The sequence below is a fragment of the Chrysochloris asiatica genome, unplaced genomic scaffold (genome assembly GCF_000296735.1).
Source record: "Chrysochloris asiatica unplaced genomic scaffold, ChrAsi1.0 scaffold00018, whole genome shotgun sequence".
NCBI classification, from domain to species: Eukaryota; Metazoa; Chordata; class Mammalia; order Afrosoricida; family Chrysochloridae; genus Chrysochloris; species Chrysochloris asiatica.
Genome location: NW_006408536.1, coordinates 21,754,814 through 21,763,079, shown reverse-complemented (window position 1 = coordinate 21,763,079; position 8,266 = coordinate 21,754,814). Strand labels below are relative to the sequence as shown.

General features: G+C 46.5%; 1 protein-coding gene and 1 pseudogene across 1 annotated transcript in view; one reads left to right on the top strand and one right to left on the bottom strand.

The window, feature by feature from the left end:
- LOC102827715 overlaps nt 1–1,723 on the bottom strand; it is an 11,469-nt pseudogene extending 9,746 nt beyond the window's left edge.
- Nucleotides 1,724–2,359: 636 nt separating this feature from the next.
- The window catches only part of MOSPD2 (motile sperm domain containing 2), a 49,830-nt gene continuing 43,923 nt past the window's right edge, over nt 2,360–8,266 (top strand). The window contains exon 1 of the mRNA XM_006835615.1: nt 2,360–2,421. The gene's annotated coding sequence lies outside the window, so the exon portion shown is untranslated. The remainder of the gene's footprint in view (nt 2,422–8,266) is intronic.

Sequence of the window (8,266 nt, the reverse complement as noted above, 5' to 3'; positions counted from 1 at the left end):
CATGACAATGAAACGATATACGGTAGGATGAATGTAAAACTAATGTTCTCCCATGTAAACTATCACATAATTCACAATAAAACATTAAATAAAAAAAAAAAAAAAGATTTACAGTCTCAGAAACCCCACACAGGGTCACCATAAGTAGTAATCGACTTGATGGCAGTAGATTTGATTTGGGTTATATTGTTGTGAAGTGCCGTCGAGTCGGTTCCGACCCATATCGACCCTGTATAGGGTTTCCGAGGAGCAGCTGGTGAGCTTGAACCGCCGACCTTGCACAGCCGACCTTGCAGTTCAAATGGCCTTGCAGTCTGGCGCATTAACCCACAGCGCCACACCTGGACTCCTTGGGTTATATAGTTGGGGGTAAAACACGCTAAGGTGCTCTGACTGTGGAAGTATTGGGGACTGTTCTTTCTCATAATTGTCAGTATTTTTCAAGTAAAATGAAAAAAACAAGATAATTGTATGAGCAACACTTTCAATTATCCAACCATAAAATTATTCTCTTAAAAAAAAACAAAAACCCAAACCCACTGCCATGGAGCTGATTCCAACTCATAAGGATGCTCTAAGCAAGAGCAGCACTGCCCCCCTCCCCCTAGGGTCTTCCAGACTGTACATCTTTACAGAAGCAGCCTGCCTCAGCTTTCTCCAGTGGAGCCAGTGGTTTTGAACTGTCGACCTTCCTAAATCTAACTCAGGATTCCTCAAACTTGGCAAGACTGACCTTTGGGACTGGATTACTCTTTGAGGTGGTGGGGCTGTCCTTTAACTTGACACTCCTGTTCTAAAGATACTTTTTTGCCAAGTATCTCCCACTTCAACGAGCTCTGGTAGCCTAGTGGTTCGAATGGGGCTGCGAACCGCAAGGTCAGCAGTTCGAAACTACCAGATGTTCCACGGGAGAAAGATGAGGCGCGTTCTGCTCCCGTAAAGATTTACAGCCTCGGAAACCCTGTACAGGGTCACTATGAGTCGGAACTGACTCCACGACACACAGCCACCACCATCTCCCACTTCAAGTGGAAATGATGTTAAAGAGGTGAAGAACGTTTCAAAGGAAATAATGCTCAAATATGGTTGTTGTTGTAAAGGGCAGTCAAATCGGTTCTAAACATTTAAAATCCAGTTATCACATGATAGAAAGTTCGGCATGGTAGAGAAAATGTGCTTTGCCATCTTGCCACCATAAAAAAAAGTTCCCCCAAGAAACAGTGTCTTTAGATACTCAGAGGAGGTGAGAGTCAGCTTGGATCTTTCAAGAAGGAAGCGCCAGGCCGGGAGTATGGCGCATGCCTAGGCCAGGGAGGGCCAGAGAGGGCCCTGCTGGACGCGAGCTCGCCACCCACCACCACCCCCAAACACCTCCAAGGCCAGGAACCTGCCAGAGCACCAAACTAGGGGTGGAGGTGTGGGCTCGTGGGCGCTCACAAGGCCGGGAGACTTAAGGCGCTGACCCTTCCAAGACCAGTGTCCTTAGGTACCCTCGCGGCTCACTCAGGCAGAACCTAGGTCCCGAGTCTCCCGCTCCCCTCCCGCTCTCCCGCAATGCGGGAGCAATGAGAGCACATTCAGCCTCAGCGGCGACCAGGGATACAAGACACGCAGGCCCTACCTCAGCACATTCCTGCCCACACGTCTTGCAGCGAGCACCTCTCTGCCGCCCCACTCGAGCGCACTGGTCCCAAACTCCGAATCTCCCGCCAGCGCACTGCATCCTGGGAGGAGCGGACTGGGGGCCTGGTAGCGCGCAGAGAGAGAGAGGAGCCAGCCTAGCCTGCCAAGAGATGGTTGCTAGGGAGGCTGAAGAGGCGGGGCCTCCAGGGAGTGTTGAGAAACCTCAGGGTCGGCTGTGTTCTCTGGGGCGGAGCTCCGCGCGGGAAGTGCTGGCAGTTCTGCCAATAGAGAGGGCGGGGCTACATGTGCGGGAACGTCGAGCGGCGGAGCTCGAATGAGCAGCGAATGGGGAGCCAGGTTGACGGCCTGGCGCCGCCTCACACCCAGACGGCTGCATTGGATTGGACGGTGTGTCGGCTACTGCGCTCGCCTTCCGTTGTCACGCGACCGCCTCCCCCTCCCGCCCTCCTGTCTATCCCAGGGCCCTCCTGGCCGGTGATGATAGATACTGGCGGCGGCGACAGCACCCTTGAGCACGCCCATGATCGCGACCATGACCGAGGTGAGGAACCAGCCGCCTGACTGCCGGATCCCCTGGCCGTAAAGGCAGCCTCTGATACTCAGAGGCCGGGTGACTGGGGACAGGTGGGCTGGGCTGGGCTGGGCTGGACTGGGTTAAAGGTGAGGTGCAGGTGGTGTCTAAGGGGCCTGTCCTGTCTTCCTTCCAGTCTCAGGCCCAGTGTAAAGCCAAGCTCATCGCAGAAACCCGGCGGAGGTTCGAAGCTGAGTATTTGACAGGTGAGTACCGCGTTGTCAGGGCTGAAGCGGGTGTGCAGTGAGCGTACCCAACTTTGCGGAGGTGTTCGTGGGGGGTCTCTGGATGAGACCCTTTCGACCCTAACAGGGACTGTGCCCTGCACGTTTCCAAGGCTTTTGCCTCGGTAACATGCCATGTACGCTGCTGCTGCTTCAATTTGGCAGGTGGTGTGTTCATTGCTTCCTTGAAAGGTTAAACGTAAGTTGGAAATCAGTGAGTTTGAAGCATCGCCCCTTGTTTCTGGAACTTGCAGACGCTTGTCGGGCACAGGTGCACCTCCCAGTCCAGGGTTCCTCTGCTGGCCTTTCATCCAGCAGCAGTCCAGAAAATGAACCTGGAAACTGCGAGAATACTCTTGACTTAGACTTAATTGGGAATGCAAATTCCTTGGATGTTTTTGCCTAATTCCACTTCATGCAGCCCAGCATGCTACCTACAGAGTAGGCCTCAGCATTGTTGGACTGAGCTCTTATCCTTTCATCTAGCAAGACACCTGTGAGTCCAAAACGGATTTATTGGTTGAACATTCTGTGTCCATATGACACAGATACTTGTGTTGTTATGTACTTAAGTGACTCTTTTACAGATAGCTTAAAAAAAACATCCAGAATGGTTCTTTTAAATACAGAATCAAGAAAGAATGTCCATGTTGCTCAACTGAAAGTTGATTTTAATCCTGGCCCAGTGTTGCAGATGGCTAATGATCCCAAGGTTGGTGGTCAGATTCACTCAGGCACCTTGGAAGAAAAATCTAGTGGTGGTCTACTTCCAAAAGATCTCAGTCACTGACAACCGTATGGACCACAGTTCTACTATGAACCACATGGGGTTACCATCCATAAGTCAGAATCAACTAGACAGTGACTAGCTTTTTGTTTCTTTGCTTTAATCTTGACCCTGCCACTAAATAATTTGTTTTTGTCTACCTTTAAGTCCCTGTTTCCATATCTGTTCAATGGGAATCATGCAGTTGTTGTTGCTAAGTATAGGGTTTCTGAGGAGCAGCTGGTGAGCTTGCAGTTCAAACCTACCTTTGGGCCCAGCGCATTAACCCATAGCACCATTAACCCATAGACATCAAGCTGTCTTAACAGCTTTGCATATGTTGTTGTGTGCCAGCGAGTCTGTTCTGATTCATAGTAACCCTATATAGGGTTTCTGAGGAGTGGCTGGTGGCTTTGAACTGCTGACCTTGCAGTTAACAGTTTAGTGCTTATCCTACAGTGCCACGCCATAGGTTGTTAAAAGCCGTCACATAGCAATGTTCTCTATAGGGTTTCTGAGGAGCAGTTAGTGGGTTTGAACCTCTGATCTTGTAATTAGCAGTCCAGTGTTTATCCTACAGCGCCACATCAGGAGTCCACACCACTTTAAATGAATCTTTTGACTCAGAAGTGAGTTTGGTAACTGGGAAAGGGGTTAAGTTTCAGCATCTAACTAGTACTCAGCCGAGGTTCCCTGGCACTTTCAACTCCCCTACATAGGTAAGGAGTCCTTACAATGCATGAACCTGCCCCATGGGAGAAAGACCTGGCGATTTGTTTCTGTAAAGATCACAGCCAAGAAAACCCAATGGAGCTGTCTATTCTTTCTCAGGGGGTTGCTAAGAGTTGAGTTAGGGCCATCTAACAACAAATTATAGATCAGTTGATGATCTGGGACAAGTAAGGAACTCTTTTCTCGGTAGTCTAGTCAATAATTCAGCTCATGTCTCCTTCCTTTGTGCCCAGACTTTGCACCAGAGGGTTGACAAAAACAAGTGGTTCACTTTTAGCCTGGCCATCTTATTTCTAATAACATAGCTGGATCAAGTAAAGAGATCGTTCGAAAATTGTATAAACTATAAGAAGTGACCCAGAGCTTGACCAAATACTAGTATATTCCCAATTGACTTATGCCTAAGAGAGGGAGCAGAATATAGGCATATAAATTTAGCAATTGACAAGCTCTTGGTCCAACCGTGTTAAGATTGTTTAATGGAGAAAGTGAGATCTAGAGAGTTTTAAGTGATTTGCTCAAAATCCCTGATGTGGCTAGGCCAGAGCCATGACTGGGGACTCCTGACTTGCGCAATAGCAACCTTAGGGTAATACCGTGTCAGATTTAATCAAGTCATGGCTCAGCTAAACCCTCTGGCGCCTTCCCACTGTGTCTCAATAAAACCCTAATTCTTTCTGCAGGCCTGCAGTGCTCTGGCTCTTGCCCACCTCTCCATCCTCAGTTCTTACTATTCCTTACTTACTACCATCTTGGCCAGAGGTTTCCGATTTGACCACTGCCCACAATAGGTACTGTACTATATACATCGCCACTCAGTGTACACCTGCATGTGTTAGCACACTTGCACACATCCTCACACACAACTAAATTACAAGTCCATAAAACAGTCTTTATTCTGAAAGCATGTGATCTTCTTTTATTTTTTTTTTCTATTTGAATTCCTTTCCAAAAATGCAATGATCCACAAAATCGTCATCTTAACCTACAACATGACCCACAGTTTGATAAACACAACTGGCCATGCTGCCCCTTTTATGTTCTTCAGATAGACCAAATCTGTTTCCATCTCAGGACCTTTCCACCTCTTTCTGCCTAGAAGGCTCTGTCCCAGGTATGTGCATGGCTAGGGCTCCCTTTCCTTTGTGGTTTAGCCTTTGCTGGTCGCTCTTTCGTTTGTTTTCTTTCCTTTACAGCTCTGATCATAATCTTTAATTATCTTGTTCATTTGTTTACTTGCCATCATTCATTTCCTCCAAAGCTGTTACCGTTGAGTCAGTTCTAACTGTTGGCGTCCCTATCTATGTGTTACAGACTAGAATAGAGCTCCGTAGGGTTTTCTTGGTGGTCATCTTTACATAAGCACATTGCCAGGACTTTCTTCCGCGGACTTACTGAGTGGGTTTGAATCACCAACCTTCGGGTTAGTAGTCGAATGCAAATCTTTTGCACCACCCAGGGGGCCTAGTCATTTGCCCTAGTAGAATATATGTGGGTTCTGTGGGTATTGAGGCAAGGATTTGGTCTGTATTGTATGTCTCTGCATACCTAACATAGTTCTGAGTACATACTCACTGAACTGCTCCTTAGGGTTTCTGAGACTCTAAATCTGTATAGGAGCAGACATCCTCATTCTTCTTTCTCCTGCTGAGCGATTGGTGGGTTTGAACTGCCAACCCTGCAGTTAGCAGTCCATCTCTTAACCTGTTGCATAACCAGAGCTCCTTTGAATATGCTGCTGCTGCTGCTGTTGTGTGCTGTGGCGTTGGTTCCAACTCACAGCAACCCAGGATAGGGAGCAGAAAGCCTCATCCTTCTCCCACAGAGCAGCTGCTGGATTCAAACTGCTGGCCTGGCAGTTACCAGTCCAATGTATATGCCACTATGCTATTAGGACTCCTTTGAATAAATATTTGTTGTTGTTGTTATGTGCTGTGGAGTCGGTTCCGACTCATAGCGACCCTGTACAGGGTTTCCGAGGCTGTAAATCTTGATGGGAGTGTTGTTAGGTGTCGACTGTTGCAGACCGTGAAGGCCTGGTCAGAGGTTTGAGGCCCCATAGACCCGAGTGTAACAGATCTAGCCACCTGGCAGTTAATAACAAATTATTTTTATTAATTGCAGACATGAAGCCCTTGATAAACACAGATATATGTAATATTTTCCTAAAAGTCAAGACTGTAAAATTCTAAACAGGCAAAGTTCTTCCCTCAGAATTCATTCAAGGTAAATTGGGTGGCTCCCTGGTCTGTTCCAAGGACAATAGGAATGCCCTCCCTAAAGTGTTTCCATGTGCTGCCTATTCACCCAGGCTCCTCTTTTCCTGAAGAACTTGGGCTGGGCAGCTGACACAATGGGAATCCTCCCTTTCTTCCTCCATTTGAGGCTAGGTGCTAAAAGGTATGTTAATTAAGCTTGAGAAACCAAGTTGCGGTCATGAGATTCGAACCTGCGAAGTATGATGTAAAGTTGCCTGAATGTCTGGAAAAGTAAATCTTGTCTTAGTCCCCTCCTAGCTTTGTGTAAAGTACCTCCCCTAAATAAAAGGAAGGCGCAGAAAGAATCCAGGTGCATTACGACTGGCAAGGCGTGCGTTACAGCATGCAAGGGGTACAGTCCAGCCTTGCAACCATACTGCCTGTTTAGCTAAGATGTTTACTATGCAAGATATTACGGCCTTCGTGGCTGATATGTTTGCAATGCAGGATCTGCCTGATGCCAGTCCAGCATTCACTCTGGTTTCGGAGTGTCTCTTTGTCTCTCTCTTTGCATCTCTGTGTCTCTTTTGCTATCTGTGTCGCCACTCGATCTCCCCTCCTCGTGAACCAAACACTTGTGAACAACACAACTATGTCGAGGCAGGTCCCCGGCAGTCGACAAGTCAGTTCCGACTCAAAGTGATCCCCGTGCACAGCAGAAAGAAGCACTGCCCAGTCCTGCGCCAATTTCACAGCTATTACTCTTGAGCCCATGGCTGCTGCCACTGTGCCAATCCATCTTGTTGGAGGTCTTCCTCTTTTTCACTGACCACTTTACCACGCATGATGTCCTTCTTCAATAACAGGTCCTTCCTGATAATATGTCTGAAGTATAAGAGACGAACTGTCTCACCTTCTTGGCTTCTAAGGAGCCTTCTGGCTGTTCTTCTTCCAACATAGATTCATTGGATCTTCTGGCAGTCCAACACCATAACTCATATGCATCAGTTCTTCTATGATTTTCCTTATTCACTGTAAAAACTTTCACATACATATGAGGCAATTAAAAATACCATGGCTTGGGACAGGCACATCTTAGTCCTCAAATTTGTAACATTTTAGTGAGGTAGGTCTTGTGCAGCAGATTTGCCTAGGGCAGTATGTCCTTTGATTTCTTGACTGTTTCCATGAGTAGAGCCAAGCTGAATGAAGTCTTTGACAACTTCAATCGTTTCTCCATTTATCATAATGTTATTTATTGGTCCAGTGGTGAGGATTTTTATTTTCTTTACAACAAGGTGCAATCCATACTGAAGGCTGTGCTCTTTGATTTTCATTAGTAAGTATTTTAAGTCCTCTTCGCTTTCAGCAAGCAAGGTTTTATCATCAGCATATCACAGATTGTTAATTAGTCTTCGTCCAATCCTGATGCTATGTCCTTCTTCATATAGTTCTGTTTCTCGGATTAGTTGCTCAGCATACAGATTGAATGAGTGCGGTGAAACAATACAACCCTGGCTCACATCTTTCCTGATTTTTAAACCATTCAGTATTCCATTGTTCTATTCAAACTGCCTCTTGGTCTATGTACAATTTCCGTATGAGCACAATTAAGTGTTCTGGAATTCCCATTCTATGCAATGTTGTCCCTAGCTTGTCATGACCCACACAATCGAAAGCCTTTGCGTAGTCAATAAAGTACTGGTAAACATCTTTCTAATGTTCTCTGCTTTCAGCCAAGATCCACCTGACATCAGCAATGATATTCCTAGTTCCACATCATCTTCTGAATCCAATTTGAGTTTCTAGCAGTTCCCTGTTGATGACTGTGAATTATCGTCAGCAAAATTTTACCTGTATGTGATATTAATGATATTGTTTGATGATTTCTGCATTCCAGTGGGTCACCTCTCTTTTGGAATCGGCACAAATATGGATCCCTTCCAATTGGCTGGCCAGGTAGCTAGCTGTCTTCCAAATTTGTTAGCATAGATGAGTGAGCGCCGTCACTGCCACATCACTTTGTTGAAAGATTTCAATTTGTATTTCATCAATTCCTGGAGCCTTGTTTTTCACCAGTGCCTCCAGTGCAGCTTGGACTTCTTCCTTTAATACCATTGGTTCTTTTTTT